We start from the raw sequence: 19108 nt of genomic DNA on the forward strand, positions 1-19108 counted from the left end.
AAAAAGGACTCGCGAACATAGTGCTATAGAATGCCAGCAGGCAGTGGCGTGAAAAATAAAATGCAATGGCTACGATTGTGGTACACATAGTTGTTGGAGCGCGACATACTCACCTACATAGCCATGTACTATGGAACTAAAGGACACCAAGGGACTGCTGTATTCTTCTTTGCTGAAATGCAGAGAACAGTCAAAATAAGACAACCAACCGCAGACGAGACAAAGCGCGAGCGCTCAGCATGTAACAGCTGTCTGTCTGTCGGAATGTTTGTACGAATGTTGAGCTTGCAAGTGGATGTGACAAAAGGCATTCTCACAACTTTTGAATGTAACGGTATATGCATATATGTATGTATGGTAGGGAAGTAAAAATATGTGGTCAGTATATAAAGCGCGCCGTGTGTATTTATCGCGGTGGCACAACTAAGCGTCTTTACCGCGATAACCAACAACAATAAAAGAAGCTTAGTGCACATGACGTTGCAACCGCAAAGCCATTATGGTCGCACAACCACATCACCCGTTGAAGCGCTTTACACGTTCTCTATTCGGCGGTTGCTATACTTTTACTATTTTCTATTTAATTTTTGTTTTATTTTATTGTTTTGTTTTTTTTCTGGCACCTTTCGGTAGCTTTAAGTATTATTTGTATAGCTGTTTGGTGGTTCGCGGAAGTGAGATCATATTTTTGAAATAAAAACTTGCCACAAGCTTATTTTATGACGTCATGGAAAAATCGCTTTGGAGTCTTACATTTAAAAATTAGTCAATTTCTTCTCATAAATTTGTATTTACTTAAATCATGCCGGTATCGCAAGTGATGTACACCGCTGTTCACGTGATAAATAGCGCTACCTTTGGCGCGAGGATCAAACCTACGATCTCAGTTTGCGAAAAGCTTCAAATCTTCAAAGCTTTTGTTATCGCTTTCGAAAAGTGTACAGAAATGTGCGAATTTGCAGTTCATATTAGAAAGGGGGCTTGATTGAAGACTAGTGTAGGATTCGCAGTGTGATGATCTTTCAATTGTCTACTTAATCCCAAGAAGAACTTCTCAATAATAGTGCTTCCACTTTGGATTTCCAGGCGTGGAAACCATTTGGGGAATATTACCTAGCCTTCTGGATTTAACATATTTGAATAATTCCAGACTTCGCTTATGAATTTTCCAAGCATATACATATTACGAGCACTCTAAGTAATACATATCCTTGCCTTCACCTACTTCGCTCCATATCCACGTCACGCTTTGCCACCACTTTAGTTTGTAATTTCTCTCATTTTTATTATCGCTTATTTTAATTCTTTTTTGCCCATTACATTTTTCCACAGTTATCTTTAGTTTTATTTCCTTGACATTTTTGTTATTTTTTCGCTCTACTTTTCTCAGGGGTTTCATATTGTTCAGTATTTTTTCTCTGCAGTCAGGGGCTACAATGCTGCACAATGAAACTAATTCCACACGAAAGTGTTAATAAAAGTTAAGTGCATCGCACTTCATGCCGCTACTGTCCATATAACAACAACAACTACAACCACTGCAATGGCAAGCAGTACATCCATATAAAAAAGGAATGCAGATGATGAGTCCTCCGCTTTTTTTTTCAAATAAAAAGTGGAAAGATTGTTGTAAATGCAACTATATATGAATATACCTTTATAAGCACCCCGTAGGAAAAAGTTATAGATTGCTTTTTTGTGTAGAGGTTTTTAATAATATTTACTAAAGTCCTTAATTTCGGAATTTTTTATAACTGAAATGGAGCTTTAAGCCTTTAGGCATTTTTCTTCGATAGAAAGTTACAAATACAATGTATATGCCTTTGGTTGGTAGCTTAAATACTTCTAGTTAACGGTTCATACTTACAATTTTAACACTTGAGACTGAAACTTTGAGTAATTCGGGCTTCCATCAGGAACCTAAAGTTTACGTCAAGATTTTGGAATTTAATTAAGAAATGTTGACTTCCATTAGACTGTACGAGTATGTAGCTAGATTAATATCTATATGTTTGATCTACAACATAGCCATTTGTTCAATTCCAATTGCTGAATGAAGGCATTACACGAAGATTGACCAATTTCTAAACGCAATTTTCCTACTCGAGAGATATTTGCTCTAGATGGTAAGTTTGTGAGCGCCTGAGGACCTAGGCAGACTTTTTGAAGAATTACATAGACCTATTCTCATAAGATCTAAATTAGGTCAAGATCTAGTTACATTTTAGTAAAACAGTGGTGTTTTACTCAAAAAGTTGAATTCACGGTAGTGTAAGAAAGGCACTCTGAATACGACAGCCGAACAATCCTATATTTATAATAATGTTTTCCGCAATAGACTGAAGATCAACGCAGTTGAACTACTTTATAACCTCTCTAGACCCTCAAAATCGACTAAAATACATCTACATATGCATCTCTGATAAACAGGATCGAATGACGTTGATTCTCTTGTAGAACAAACCTGTGCCGCCACCATACTATATTCACTGAAATTTCTGGAGATTTTTGGATGTTGGAATTTGGATTTAAAAACCATTTTGTCCGCTTTTTTAGATTTAGGCTAACATCTGGTATAAGTGCAGTTTTGTTTATATATTCTACATTTACCCTAATCCCTACATGGTATTTACACATATTACATACAATGCACTTCGCACACGCCAACCATCTTCACACTTAAGCAACGCTACGAAAATGAGTAACAACTTCACTTCGTGTCGTTCGTGGGGCGCCGACAAGAAAAGTGTCTATAAACACTTTGGTGGACTTGAAAGGCCATACAAAAATCCATTTGCAATGCCAATGCATTGACAGTAATAAAAGTCACTTACTTTAAGTCATTCCAAGTTATCGAGCACAGATAATGAACTGCGTTGGAGGCGACTACCCACACATACACCTCCACCTATATATGCATATGAATACAGGCAGGCATGCGGATCTATATATGTATGTAGTCGTCGCAATGCACTGGCCGTTCGTGCCGACAGAAAGTAGTCTGTGAAGGCCAGGCATGAAAGAGAACTTGGCAGCACTAACGCACGAACTAAGATACGCCGGAAATGACAGAAATGCCAATAATGAGCAGCATTAACAGGGCGGACAAAGTTTTGCATTTCAGGCATTTTTTTGTCAGTTTTCTTTTTGCGTAATGATTTTTTAATGCTTATAGGCGACTCTGGAAAAGTAGTGGAACATGTTGTTGTTGTTTTTATTTATGCATTTACTGTGCTTTTCGTGTTCTTAAAGCGTAAGTAAATGTAATTTAAAAGTGATATAAATGAAGCGCCGCTGCTTGTGTAAATAAATCATTAAATATTCGCAGTGAGAGCGCGTACAAAATAAACCAATTAGTAAAGTGAGCTGTTCGTCGGAGTTTGAGGAAAAGAGCGGAGCAACGACTTAACTTCATTAGGCTATTTTTAATTAAATATTCAACAATTTGTTGATTTTTGTATATGCGGTGTGCGTGTATTTGATGGTACCGTGCAGTGCTTTATTGCTATTTTCAATTAAGAGAATATTGCCATTTCTGTGAGGCTTCTCAAATTCAAAGAGGAGATAAAACTAATATTTTGAAGGCTGCAATGTGTTACTTGATCTGTCAAACTCCAAATAATTAGGAGCTTATTGTATATATTATTGTTAATTACTTAAGTCAATGACGCGCACGTAATGCTCAAATGGCAGCAAAGATGAAAATTAAAGGATATGAAGTATGTTACAAAACCTTCGTATACGTGACCGCTATGATAAGAAATACCGTCGTGATTTATATAGTTGTGAAAATCAAAACTTAAGACGATCTTCAGTCTTAACCAGCATCCATTGTTGGTTATGAAGTGAGAAATAGTTTCAATGAATTATTTCCACCATTTCCCATAACAATAAAGCTTATGTGATCATAATATCAATAAGAAGTTATAGGTGACCATACCGAAAAAACACATTCTCCTTTTACACTCGACAACTTCAATGCAATGTTGTGAAAGAAAGAAATCCTGAATTACAAAGTCGAAGAATCTCACATCTATAGCGATATTTTCTGCAATAGATTGCAGTTTATCGAGTTGAAATTACTGTATAACTACAATATATCTTCAAAACCTCAAAATCGAACAGATTATATTTTAGTAAATGGAAAACATGCTTGCAGAGTTTCAGATGTACGTGAAACCTAATGATCCGATGTCGATATATATCCTTCTTATCTTCTCACTTGGCCAGGATATGTATGCGGCCCTGATTAGCATAGATCACAAGCATAGAATCTGCAAACTACAAATCTAATAAACCCCGTTTCTATTTGCCACTTTTTTGCTTTTATGGTTAGAGCAGAAAATACTCTTCTTGAATAATCAAGTTATGCCTAAGATTAAGTTGTAAGATTGTACAGTGATGCCACATGAAAATAGTGTGATCTCTTTCTATCCTAACCGTATGTTATCATACCAACTTATTTGATTTACGCCAGTGATTTGTTCGATTCACCACTCTTCCAGTTTTGTCAAATCAACGACAGCATTGACCACAGCAGACATAGGGGAAATATAGTCATTTATGTGTGAGAGAGAGTGGGCTATTGGGAGAGTTTGTGTGCCAATATTTTCGTTAGTATTTCCTGAGTCGTTATTATTTGTATGACAAGTTTCTGTAAGCATTTCTTCACCATCAAATTTGTTGTTTATTCACTGATACCACATATAAAAGTCAAAACTTCTGTTGTAAAATCATTTTTTATACTTCCAATATCGGCATCTCGTATGTTATAGATATATATATATAGAGGGGATTTAGCTTTGATATGGTGGATAAGAGCGATTCTACGTCAGATTTCAAGTCTAACATTACTTTTAATATTTAAGCTGGTTTATGGAAAGACCGTTTGTTTGTTTACGGAGAGTTATGAAAGTAAGGGTAGGAATCGATATTTTAGTAGACGTATCTTGAAGAGAAATAAATCTTAACAAAAATAAGTTAAACAGAATGGAAACCGACCAGTGATTTAATAAGCAAGAAAAGATGTTAAATTAGGCTGCATCGAAGCTATAATACCTGTCACAGGTGCAATTTTTTTGGCAAAGAAAGATACCAAAAAATTGTTATCTTAATATTGATCGGCAGTTTGTTAAAGTAAACGAAAAATGTTTTTAGATTATAGGATTGCCTTGAACAACAATCAGTGCCAAATTTTGTGAAGATATTTTGACAAATAAAAAAATTTTCCACACAAAGACTTGTTTTTGACGAACAGTTTGTATGGCAGCTATATGCTATAAAAGTCCGATATGGATGGTTCAGACAAATGAGTAGCTCCTTGAGAAGTAAAGGACGTGTGAAAACTTTCAGATCGATAACACAGGAGCTGAGGGACTAATGCGCGTATACCATATACAGAGGAATGGAAAGATTGACAGATGGACATGGCTAAATTTCTTCAGCTTTTCACGCTAATCATTTATAAATGTACATATTTTATAGAATCTGCGACTTTTCCTGTTCTGAGTATAAAAATAATAATTATTTTAAATTTCAGTGAACAGCTCCTACAGGTTATCAGAAAATCTAATATAACAGGTTTGAAAAAGTTAAAAAAGGCGTTTCAGCTAACTTTTAACCAATTGGCTTAAAATTTCCGTGACCACCTGAATAAGAGTCCAACGCACAATTGTCGGTGCTATAGAAAACAGTTAGACACAGGGTACCTGTAACCAGATTAATCTCTAAATTCTAAATTCAGCGAACACAAAAGCAAGCAGAAATAATCGATTTTGGTTTGTTAGTTTTCAAACGTTGCTCATTATATTAATTAGAAAAGTAGTTGCTAAAAGAACGCGAAATTCGCTGATTCAATTTGAGTTTCGAAAATCGGCAGTTTATGAGAAATTTTAGACAGAATTTGCCAATAGCCAATAGCTATAATAAGAATACATTGCATTATTTCAATTTACCAAATGCCGCACACAGGCTAAACTTGCAAATGTGTTTATTATCCACTAATGTCATACGCATAAAATTCATTGTAACCAATACTCCATATGCATGCGCACACATGCGCATAGATGATACACACGCGCCCAATTGAAAAAGGCCCGCAGTTGTGTGCGAGCAATTTCGTACTGCTCGTTAATGTGCCATTTTGAGTTGTGAGCACAACAAAATGCAATTTTTATAACAGATGAGCTGCATTATTGCATTACTGTCAGACTGGCTATACTGGAGTATTACTGGCAGCATTTGGTTTGCTTGTTGGCTGGCGTGCGCGCGCTTTACGTTTGTTTACAAAATAGGGTCAGCGATGTTGGCAACATTTTTCCGCCTTTTCATTGCTCGCATTGATTACGTGCGCCGCCTGAAGCAATGATTTCCACCAAAAACCCGATACGAATGGCATTTTCAATTTGTAATTTGTGCAGCTGCCCGAATGCATACAAAAACAAATGACGGCGACACGGTGAGCGCCTGCTGCGATTTTACACACACACGCACACATATACACACATATATATTACAAACACATATGTGTATTTGTGTATAGGGCATAGTAAATATCAGGTTTTATGGGCCTTATCCAGCAGTTGAGCTAATTTCTCGATTCAACATTTATGATTCTGACTGGTTGATATTGCTTGTATGGCCACTTCCGCTGCGGGTCATTATTATGAGCGAACGAGCGCTGACATTGTTAATTTTAGCGAATAGCCAAAAACAACAGCGAATCCACATACTTACATACACACATACATCGTTATATAGTGGCAACATTGTTCAATGTTTACGGCAATGCAATTTTGAGGCAACAAACAACGAGTAACCCTACAAAATCTACGAACGCACCAAGCGCGCTTTGGTTATGTATTGAACAAGAGCTTGAATAGACAACGGTTTCGTGACATGGGTCATTAGTTAAACATGTACACCGCATTAGCCGGTGATACTTAATAATGGGCGAGCAAACACATAAAATGACTGAATGGCTGACTGACTGAACGACTGGCTGAATCTGCGAAATTTTGCATGTGTGCGGGAAAGTACCCTGTAGAAAAGTGTTTGAGAACTTAGTCGGCGCTGGTGCACTACGAACTATTACGAATTCTCCTCCGTTCTCATGACAGGCGAGTCTACGTAATTGGAACGGATATGTTTTTTGATTCAGCCAAGGGACTGCTAACTAGGTAGTATTCCTCAAAATTACTTCAGGGATATTTTTTGTCGCTACAACAACAAATAGTTGGTTAAAGCTTTATTATGCGAAACACTCCGTATAATATTTCTATACTTCCGAACGAACTTACTTACTCCAAAACGAGATTGCAACGTATTAGCTTGTGCCACTTTGAAAGTAGTCGGTTCCTTAGAGCATTGTATTCATATTGAAGACATTAAAGCGCCAAACGAGAAACTTGTAATCTGCTCAAGTTGTACAGTACAGTTGGTCCGAAAGTCTTCGCTGTATACTCTTCAAAAAGTTAAGATCTCTTTATAGCACTACCAACTAGCACAAGTTCGTGCTGATTTCAAGAAGAGCAACTGTAAATGTTACCTAGGTCCTCTTGCATATCGCTTCTATAATTCCGCTGTTAAAGGAAGTAGTCAAAATTTCGTCAGCTGATGATTGGAAAAAAAATATAAAGAATTTGCTTTGCCAGTTTCAAAGTAGCCGATAAATTAGAGCTTTTCTTACATACGGAAGACATTCTAGGTCATAACGCATCCCTGGCAATAAAAAGGTGTATTATTTGCACGACGGCATAGTCCATCGGATATTTTTCGTTGAATACCTTTCAAAATTGTAAGATCTCTTTGGAGCAGAAACAACTAGTACAAAATCAGCGAAGCTTTCCTTGTTTCTAATTAAAAAATTTTCAAACGTGCTCCCTTTTGTCAGCAGGTATACAGCATGAGTGATTGACTTTCGCGTGAGTTCGTGAAATCTAACTCATGAAAATAATGTTCGCGTTGAAGTTTTTTCCGTTGTGTGTTCGTGCGGTAAAAACGCTAGTTAAAATCATGGGTGTGGCGTCAGTTGGACACACAATAGTAAATGCCTGCTGTAATGCCTATTGGAAAAACATTTGAAAATTAGATAATCACCCATTACAATGCGGCAGTGAAACATAGTTACGACACATGCAACATGCAACATGCGATTGTCTTTCGGTAAATCCAATGGTCGATTTGCGTGCGAGCGACTGACTGTTGGCACATACATATGGGGTTGGGTCGGTCGTGCACGGTGTCAAATAACAAAAGGAAAGAAAGGAATTCACTTGGTTTTTCGAATCGAACTACAATTTTCTAAAAAAATATAAACAAGACGACGAAAATCGATCGAAGTTTCACAAAACATATACAATGATTTTATTTTGGGTTTTCACGAAGCCTTTTTTATTCTTTAGGATACATAAACTTCGAGTTTAATCTAGTAAAGCTTGAGTTCAAAAATACTATAGTATCGCTTTCAATGCTCTTTTCTGTATAAGTGGGACCGTTATGATGCACATTTACTCTAGTCGATAAATCCATCTTTTTCAAGATAGCAATAGATCCTGCTAACCTCAAGTCTTTCGGCCGAGACATCGGCTATAATTACAGGTCCATCGAAGATCATAAACTTTCGATCTCAGAGCTTAGGGAGTAGTATGCGGCTAAACTTCATCAACTTCAACTGTCATTTGGAGTAGTATGCGGCTAAAACTTGCAAAGTTAATTGCGAAGTTATGAAGTTATAGGAAAAGGCAGATAACTGTTTTGAACCCTTGCGATCTCTTTTCGTGAAATGTTCCTATTTTTGATGGTCATTTTATATAAAGCTTCGAGAGAGCTTAAACTCTATTAAAATTGAAAGCAAGAGTGGCAATCGGGGATGAATAGAAACGACGCTCTAAATTCTAATGCGACTTGAACGCTGTTGATATATCAAAACAACTCTCTCCTTCCAGTTTTGAAGTATTAGTTCACAAAGTCCCATAAAACCCAGTAACTTTATGCTTTCTTAAAAACAGTATTTTGCGACATCCTCCCACTGTAACTTTCCGCATATGCGTACCTCATATGTGTTGCGGCCTGCGCTTATCGATCGTTCAAAACACCCTGTAAATAGGCAAGGTAAATATTAAACACCTATTAGGTTGCGGCGGCAGCGACGTTGGCGGTGTCAACATCAGCATCGGCACGGACTACAACAAACTGCAGCTACAGCAATGAAAATGAGTTTAGTGCAGCAGCAATAACAACAACAACAATGAACAATAACATAGGTAAAATGTAAAGTCGTCAAATAGCCACAACATCACATCAAACATGCAACACGCCGGAAAAACAGTGCAACATGCAACGGCCTACCACAGCCACGACAACGGCAATTGACGTGTACCGTACACATTCAAACAACAACAAAACCAAACACTACAACTACATATCTATACGATGGCAATCAGTGTCCATATGAGCATGTCTACAAACACAAATAACACTTTTTCCAAACACATGTCCAGATTAACAATTGTTAGATTTTCGTTTTTCACCACTTGGGGGCTTAAGGGGTGGAAACAGTGTGCGAGTTTTAGCGAAATTACGTTACAATATTGGTTGTTGTTTCTAGGGCAAATTAATACCAAGCTGGAGGCACGTTCGGTAGAAAAAGGCTTCGGTATAACTATCAAATATTTAGACTTAGTTGACCTAGGTATCTCTGGAAGACACTGCTGTTGAGTCCGATGACATTCCTATCATATATTCCTTTTTTTCTATTACTATATACATTTACTGTGTTTGTGCTCTGTTTTTTCTGAAATAGCTCCATTTCATCGAGTAGGTCTTTGAAAACATTTCTTGGAATCCATGAAACAAATCGTTAATGTGTATTTTATCTCAGTTATAGATAAAGGTCCACAGTTCGGTTATGTTAAGTTCGAAGGCAGATCCTTAAGGTGGGGATCGCACTTGGACTACTATGTATAGTTCTTGTGAAAAAGAACTCCCGTAACCGATATTATATTTCGGCAAAGCGCCTAGAGGCCTATACAAATTTCTATTCCCACTCAGCGGAATATCTGCAAGTGTGAGCCCTAAGTGCATCTATCGCATCTGTGCTCGGATCCTTTTGGCCCAAGGACGATCGCAAGAGATTCAGTGAGCTTTTTGCCCTCAAGGCTAGCTTCTCTCAGGTTGAACAGGTGATAGACCTTTCGGCTTCCACTCTGTTATCTTATCGGATGTAGAGATGCAGAGGCTGTGTGGCGGAAGATAAGGTGGAAACATCTCAACACTTCCTTTTTGATTGTGCCACAATTGCCCTGATCGTCCTTGGGCCAAAAGGATCCGAGCACAGAATCGATGTTAGCCCAGCGACCAAACTTCCGAAAAGCCCAGCTATCTAGTAGTACAACGCATGAGGAGAACGGAGCACTGACCCGTTCCCATACTACTGGTAGTGGAGCTCGGGTGCCTTTTCTTGAAAGCTCATCAGTTTTGCAGTTACCTACGATTCTGTATTAACAACGAAGTTAGGCATTCTTTAATCAACCTTGAACGAACTGTTTTTTGTTAGTCAGCTCTTCCCCCATCCGTAAAGAAGGGGTTCTACAATTTTTGAGCCATCTGCGAATAGTTGCTGGATTTTATGTGAAGAGACTATTCAAAAAGTGCAGCTCTATATCAGAGTTTTTAGTCATTTTGGTTCTTAGCGATTTATTGAGCTGTCAATAAGGTAAGCTGAGAACTTAAATTCCAGGAAAGTCTGAATATTTACACCCACTGTTTCAAGTGTTCAACAACTCACTCACTTAAAAGCACTATCCAACGCTTGCAACGCCACCTAAATGCTTGTCATTTGAGAATTTTCCATATGTCCATTTGCCGAAGCCGAAGTTTTTCACCTTCCATCAACGACAACAATTGAATTTGGTCTAATGCATTTGCTGCGCTTCAGTTACATCTCAGATCGATTAAGTAGTATGTTGTGTGAGCCGCCGTACAGCTAACCGTTCTTTGTCTCACATAGTGAGTTGTCTGTTCATCCAACGAAATTGCAGTCTGACACGAAAATATAGTATGTGGCCCCGATCCATTGCAGTATTTGCGTGCTTCTTTTTTGCATAGGTATATATGTATGTGTGTGCGCATCTACAGTTATGGGACTTATATGTATGTCAGAGTATTCTTCCGCAATCGTGTGCATGTCTCGCTTTCTGTGACCATCAGGCGGCACGCTATGGCTCGTGGCGGACGCATATAGGTATATATACGAGTATCAACTATGAGCACTTTGTTCCTACATATCAGCGTCCCTTGTCGACCTTCATCCCTTGACTCGCAACATATACATACATACACACACGTTGTGTTGTCACTGCAATGTCAATGGCCCGATCGCCTGGTCTCCTGGTCGCTTTAGTCGCCGCTTATTCGCCTTCCTGTCGCACTTCGTGTCGGACTCCTACCAACACTTTGCGTCTGCCTTTGCGTGCATATTCGCTCATTATCCTGTCGAATCCTTTCCGAGGCTTCATGCATCACATACACATATAAACATTCATGGCTACATAATTGTTTGGCAATTTTTGAGGGTTGCTTTTTCGTGTGTCTACCGAAACGACGCACTCGCTGCAGCGGGCATATCGAAAACCTTCAGACGCAGCAATTCATTCTGAGTGCTGTGTCTCTATGAAAATCCTATTGAAAATTCGTTTTGGATTTTTGTGTTGTTGTTATTGCCGTCACTACTGTTGTCTGCTAGTACGACTATTTGGTACACACTCAAATGCAGCGCTGAAGTTAAGTGGCGGCGATGGCGGTGGTGTGTGTTATGGCAAAGTGTTTATGCTGTACGGCTGATGTTGTGGTGGTTATTATTGTTGTTGCTGTTGTCGATGTTATGGTCGTTGTTGTTGTTGTAATGTTAATGTTGATGTCGGTGGTGGCTACTCTGTTGTGGTGTTGGCATAGAGGCTCACTTTTATCGGCCTGCCTACTGTAGTTGTTGTTGCTGTTGCTTTACTTTTAGTTTATGGCATGTGCTATGCGCTCTGGATTTCAGACGTTTTAAATCCGCTTGACAAGGTGGAAAATGCGTAGTGCACTGCTTTGATAGTTGTCATTTACACCCGGCTCTCCTGCTTCGCTGTGCTATTAGTGGTGATGCGCTCGCCTGCGTGCGCACGTGTTTGTGTGTGTGGCTGTATGTGTGCTCTGGCTCGTGCTGTGCTGATTTCTAGCGCATTATTTGGTAGTTTGTGGGATTAACAGCAAAATATGAGTTTTTAATTAAAATGTGCGCATATTTGGGTGTGCGTTGGGTGTGATATGCCTGCACGCTTAGATTATGTGTTAATAAAAAGTGTAATTTTTGTGGAGTGCTGAGTTTTTGATAAATTAAAAATTGAGTTGTGACATATTTTATGCCGCTGACCTGCGCTGTGCGTAAATCTGAAGTTCTGATGTAAGCCTTTCTTTAGGTTTGAAAAATACCTATAATGGATGCATAAAAATCTCACAACTATCAAAGCTGTCGGTTCAAATCGCTATAGATATGTGTTCCCTAGCGTTGTCTTGGTGGAATAAAATTCCTCTCTTCTGTGCCTAAACTGGCCGCTTCTGAATGATTGCACCCTTCAGACATTCCAATTGTTGACAGCTTGGGTCTGAATTAAAAGTTTAGCCTTAGAAGAGTAGCTGGTAGTAGGTGATTCCCTGCCAATCCTACCAAACACATACCAAAATCTTCCTGACGGCCAATCCTAGCTTGGCCACCTTTTATGCCAGCTTACTTCGATCACGACCACTTTTCACTTCATATTGTCGTAAGTGACCCACTTTTCATAAGCAGATAGTTAGCTGCAGAAATGGACCGAATTTTTTCTTTCGGATTTCGCTTATCTAGCATCAAAGAGTGCTGTGAAGTGGTTTCCCGGTTGCATTTTTTGTCTGGATAGGTCAATGCGACTAGGCATATTAATTTCCAATGTGTCCACATTATGCAGGACATAATCCACATGTTCCTTCGAGATGTCTGCTATATTAGCTATTTCAGCTATCTCGCGATCTTTTAATTGTTGGATTTTTGTCACGTTATCCCCCATGGTAGTCGTCTTCGGCGTTTCTTAACGTGGCTTATAAAAGACTAACGTGCGGGCATTCTGAAACGTGAAATTTTTTGATGATTCCCATCGAAGAAAAAGAGACACCGTATACAGCACTCAAGCAATCTGTGAATTCACTGCATGATTTCCTTTCCAAACGCCAGAATGGAATATCCAACTGGAATTTTTCTATTTTTCTAAAATCCGTGGACAAATTTACTACGGTGTAGTACTCTCTCGTAGATTAATATCAAAACTTCCGAATCGGACTCGTGGTTTTGTCTTAAACGCGTGCGAAAGCAAACACGGAACTTTTTATACTAGTCTAGTTAACCAACTTGCGTCAAGTATACTTTGAATTAATTCGCACCCTATACAGAAATTAAGTAACATTTCATGATGCATATATAATCCATGATTTACTTTACCATGTAGCGGTAGTGCAGTACAATAAAAATACACTTTGAGTATTGCCATATCGCAATTTCAATTATTCAACTCAATATTAAATATTTTTTTTACATTTAATTCTTTTATATACTCGAGTTCAAGCGTATAAAATTCGCGTGTTTATTAAACAACTAAATTCACACTTCTCGTAAAAACATACATACAAAGAAATAAAAAAGCAAATAATCATCTTAGCGCGCAAACAATACTAAATATCTAATGCTTTTGATTCGCCATGCCATTCTTTTCAGTCAACAAAAAGTTGGTCTTCGCCACACAGACGGAGTTACATATATAACGGGGCACACCAATCATCATGCATTCACCTGGAAAATACGCACTAATTTTCAAATAGTTGGCAATAAAATCGCTGAATGCGAGGAATGCAATCGCTGCGCACGCCAAATTAGTCCACATTTTTTGCGCTACGCCAGCAGTCAACGGTACTACAGCTGCCACCAACACCACCATCACCCTTTAAATATCAGCGCATGCATCTTTAGTCTACACCACACATCCTCTTTACCCACCGCCACTTCGACTATCACTTTTATCTACTTTACTCTACTAAAAGTGTTTAGTTACCGCGCAACGAAAACTTGCTCCTTTGCCAAGGACGTTTCTCTACGGTACGCGCGTACGACGCTCGTAAAGTAAGTATTTTTTACGATTTTTAATTTCACTTTATTCAACACTCCAACTTTTGCCACCACCACTTACTTAGGTCCACCTATACACGCGCTTGCATCTCGTACTCACGCCGTCGCTACGTGTCTACCTCTCTCTTTATATCTCTCCTTCTCCCTTTTACTATCAGCAACCTGCTACTTTTGCCTCGTTTAGAAAACTAAAAATGCGTATATTTTAAGTTTAATGAACTGTATAAAAAATGCTAAGGAATGAAAGTAGTGAGAAAAAAATATAGATACTCTAAGAGAGCGGGAGTTCAGAAAAAAAAAAATTAAAAATAACTTTGCATTATTAAAAGTTCCTGGCTGGTCAGTGCTGCTGATGAGGGCGCAAACTTTTAATCATTGACATCGCGTTTAGTTCGGTGCGAGTTAGCGTTGTGGTCGTATGTACTATATACGAGCTTTTATGTATTGTATATATACATAACAGTGCGACTGCTGGGCTGCGTATGCTCTTTGATGTGGAAGTATTTTAAGTATTGCTAAGTAGTCGTTTTTTGTTTTTTTATAAACAAAAAGTGAACGTTTTTTAGCTACGCACCTAAAGTTACCTTTGCTTTTAAGGTAATAATATGTACATAGGAAAGTCAAGAAATCAACCGCTGAAGTCTCTGAAGTTCACTAAGTAGACAAAATAGTCTCTTTTCATTCACCATAGCTTGCATACTTGTAGTTCTTAACAGCTTTATGCAATAATTTAACGACTTGACGCATTACGAAAACCTTCAGCAATTATAAAAGAAAGCTTTAAGCTTTAATTATTTTAGCTTCAAACTTTGCATTGAAGCAATATTATTATTATATATTTTTGTTGCATTTCTATTCAACAGCTTTTTAAAATTTAAAATACAGCAATGATTAATTATGAAAAAATATACCTAAGATATTATTAAAGCGTTAAGTCCGTCTAAAGCCCTCAAAAAAGATCTAACTTTGACAATTTCTTCAGAGCGTAAGAATAAGGAAATCGAATTTCTCTTTTCAGGCTTTATTAAACATGAATTTGAGTGTATTAAAAATGTTTGCATTGAAATTTTAGTACAAGATGGCGGCTATTGAGCCCACCTTTGGTAACACCTTTTTCAAAAATAAATATATTCTGGATGTTAAAAGGTTTACTTCTTCTCCGACAGTTTTCTTTTTTGAGTGCTGAGTCGCTTTTTCCTCAGGAAAATTAGGATTAAAATAAGCATACGAGCGGTTCTATGGCTTCTAAGTTCCCCGAAACCATGCTTTTCGGACATCTTTTGTAAAGATTTGCATTAAGGGGGGAAACCAGTTTAGGAGATTCGAGTGTTTTTGGTGATTTTTACACTTTCAAATTTTTCGATGCCATTTCCGCCAGAAGTGGTGGAGTTAGATCCACCGTGTGGTGGAGTTAGTGGCCGTTGACGACCGCCATCACAGTTGACTGCTGGCGGGACATCTGGAAGTCACGGCTTTGATCTGAAATCATTAATTTTTTTTCTTTCAAAAAAAGAGTTGAAAATAAATGTTTTGGAGGTGTTTGAACAAAATGTTATGTTTTTATTTAATTTTTTTGATCTTTCTTACATAAAAATATATATTTTACTTGGTTTTCGATTGGTCAAAATCTTGTTGAGCTAAGATTCCCGCAAGTTGAAAAAAATTCGTTTCGAGAAAAACGCATTTGAAAAAAAAATCGCTTCGACACTGAATCGACCGGTATTTACCTTAGTGCTCATATCATCGGAACTAACTGTTTCGTTTTGAAACTTAAGCAACATATTCTTGAATAGTTGTACTAACAATTTATGCAATAAAAACAAATCGATTTTTTAAATCTAAACTGGTTTCCACCCTTAAAGAAGAGATTAGTTTTCAATAACTTAGTCGAGCGAAGTTTTGGAGGGCGTTTTCCCAGCAATATTGATTCAGTTTTCTCGAATTATGAGCGATATTAGCTGACTGAAATTCGTATGTTAAAAAACCATACGTACCTCAGTTTACTTTCCGTTCTAAAGAAATATTTGCCATCATAAATCTAAATTACTATTTTTAGACTATAAATTACACCAAGCAAACGACAGCTTTAATAAAAATATGAATTTCCAAAACACTCACAAAACAATAGTGCATACTAAATAAAGCTGCATGCAGATCCACATGGCTTTTAACTGTAAATGCCACATTTAAGCCCACTGCAATAACGGTAAAATTGTCAAAAAATTGCTGAAATATGTCACAGAAACTCATAACTTTCAAAAGAGCAATTGTGAAAGGAAAAAAGTATGTCTACAGTTGTGTATATGGTGTGTGTGTGTGTGAGATATTGTCTCAAAAAAGCACAGAAAAGCTCAGGCCAGGCAAAAGTTAAAATTGAGTGCTCGACCACCACTCATGTCCACTTTTGGTGGCAGCTATGTGGCACGTTTGTGGCGCTTTTATTCCATGCGTAGACACACATGTGTGGGTGTTTATCCAAATTGTCGGTGGCAGTCGATGGCGTGGCACTGACGAAGTTTCGTTGGGGGTTTATGTGCCGATTTTGTGTCAGGTTACTTGCAATAATGGAATGGGATGGGTTGGGTACTTTTTATCTTATCGTTTTATTAAAACATAATCTGACCTGACTTTTTATCTCTCCATTTTTATCTCTATGCCTGGAGCTTCGCAAATTAGAACCCTCCGGTACTAGAATTCCACACAATTTGCTCTGTAATATGGTAAGTCGCAGGTTACAGAGATTTCTTCTCTCTACCTGCTTACGAGTATCATAGTAAGGTTTGTACTTACGAGGTTAGTGGTCCACTTATTCCATAATATTTCGGAGTCATATTTTTATATACTTTACGAAAGCATTGTCTCCTGCTTAATTCTATGCATTCTCCTCCCTTCTAGTTATGCAGACCCGAAAGTCTTCGTAACCGAAGCTTAAAGAATTGCCAACCTTTGAAGTCAAATCTCTGAATATTATAGTTTCAGTAGCTGCAACGCACAGGCAGACGGCTAAGGCCGTTTTCAAGCAAATGTCTCTTTGAATCGGTACCCCTCTAAAGTCTTGCCGCTACTGCGTGTCACATGCTACTACAAGTGTATGTACATATGTAGATATATATTTTTTCTATACTTACAAAACGAACTAAAGGCGCGTCAGATAAACATTTTGTTTGCCATTTTATTTTTTAATTTCGGCTACTTTTTCTTAGCATTTTTATTATCGTCAGAATATGAATATATTATATGCAGGTTGCTGTGGCACGAATATCCATTTCAACGTGATGCAGTTTTGCCTATGAGTGTATGTAGGCACTTATATGGAAGTATGCCTCTCGTTCGCTTTTAAAATCGTTCCATTTCTGAGTGTTTGGAGAATGGTTTTCGTTTTTATGAATTGCTTTGGTATATGTGTCGTTTGATAACTGCTTTATTTTGTAGTTAATGTTTTAATTGTTACAGTTTTTACTATTTCTTAGTTCTCTCTTTGCTAATGTTCTTTTATTGCACTTATATCCGGACAATTTTCAACAGTTTTGGACTTAGCATCGTTAACTTTATGGCGAAGGTAATCAAATGTTTAGCTACTGCTACCACTAGAAAACCTTTCGATTTCCAAATGGATGGTTAATTTTTCTGCAGGTCGACACCGAATCGGTCCAACAATTGAGCATAGTATATTTCTGTTTTCGTTTTGCTTCTCGCTAAGTAGTCGAAGTTGATCACACCGATCTATAGGACAGGCTTCGCCAAGTTTGTGGCAGGTTCGCCGAAAGAAATCCGCTATCCTGAATGTTTCTTGATATCTGCTGTGACCTAGTTGATCCATGCTTTGTTGACGTTCATGAAATGATGTAGAAACTGACGTGCGACCACTTTAAATCTAGTTAAATCAATTTTTAATGGTCGCCATCATAGGAGAGGTGTCCACATTGGATCCACTGCACGATTTCCTTTACAGAAACTGCGATATTGTTTTTTTTTTAATTTTTCAGAAAAAAATTTGACTACAATTCGGCTGTGACTGTGAACACTACGCGATAATGGTGCCCTAAAGGATGAGGGATAAGTGCTTATCGGAATGTCCTAACTGGAACACTATGCAAGGAAGGATAAACTCCGATAAAGTTGAAAACCACTGATATCCTCAAATCACTGATACATTCTGGTCATCATTAATCGCAATAAAAGGAGTTATATTCTTAAAACTACCTCGTTGAGAGATGTCGCTGAGTGTGAATAATCAACATTAATTGTCATCAAAATATCGTCGCAATAAAGTAGATTGCATTCATTTACTATCTGAAAGTTTAAATTGACATTTAGAAATAAAATGCTAAAAATTATTAGCAAAGAGCTATATAAGTTGGTCGCAATGACTACGGGTTAGAATAAAAAAATTCATGATTTTTAAACGTTGCTCCGGTTTAAGGCTTTGAGTGGTATTTTTTCAAAGTATATTGAGCAAAAATGTTAGACACACTTGTTCACTTGACAGTTGGTTTGACAGCAGGTTTTGACAACTCGTTAGACAGTTGTCTCTAAAAGGCAGCCCATATATATGTAGATCTGCTATTTTATATGTACGCTAGCAAATAAAATATTATCCGGTCACTCAGAGCTGTAAAGCACAAAGAGTCGATATTTATTTCCTAGAAAATAAAAAGGAATGCCACGCAATAACCTTCTATTATAAATATTTGCAACTTTTATTAATTGTATTTGTAATTTTTAATATTATTAATTTTTAATTGCTTTCCAGGCCCATAAAATGTCTATGATATTTTGCCAATTTACTACTTTTAATTTTTATTTTCATCTTTTGTTTTATAGAATATTTATATGTTTTATGCAATTTGCTCGCATTGTTTGGAGCTCTTCAATTTTCATTGCTTTCCATTTTTGTATGCACTTTCAATTCAG

General features: G+C 37.5%; 1 long non-coding RNA gene across 1 annotated transcript in view; it reads left to right on the forward strand.

The window, feature by feature from the left end:
• Positions 1-19108, forward strand: part of LOC138857723 (uncharacterized) — a 127884-nt gene that overhangs the window by 80382 nt on the left and 28394 nt on the right. Inside the window, exon 3 of the long non-coding RNA XR_011396905.1 lies at positions 13787-14188. This is a non-coding gene — a long non-coding RNA (uncharacterized lncRNA). The remainder of the gene's footprint in view (positions 1-13786; positions 14189-19108) is intronic.

The sequence above is a fragment of the Bactrocera oleae genome, chromosome 6, assembly GCF_042242935.1.
Source record: "Bactrocera oleae isolate idBacOlea1 chromosome 6, idBacOlea1, whole genome shotgun sequence".
Lineage (NCBI taxonomy): Eukaryota > Metazoa > Arthropoda > Insecta > Diptera > Tephritidae > Bactrocera > Bactrocera oleae.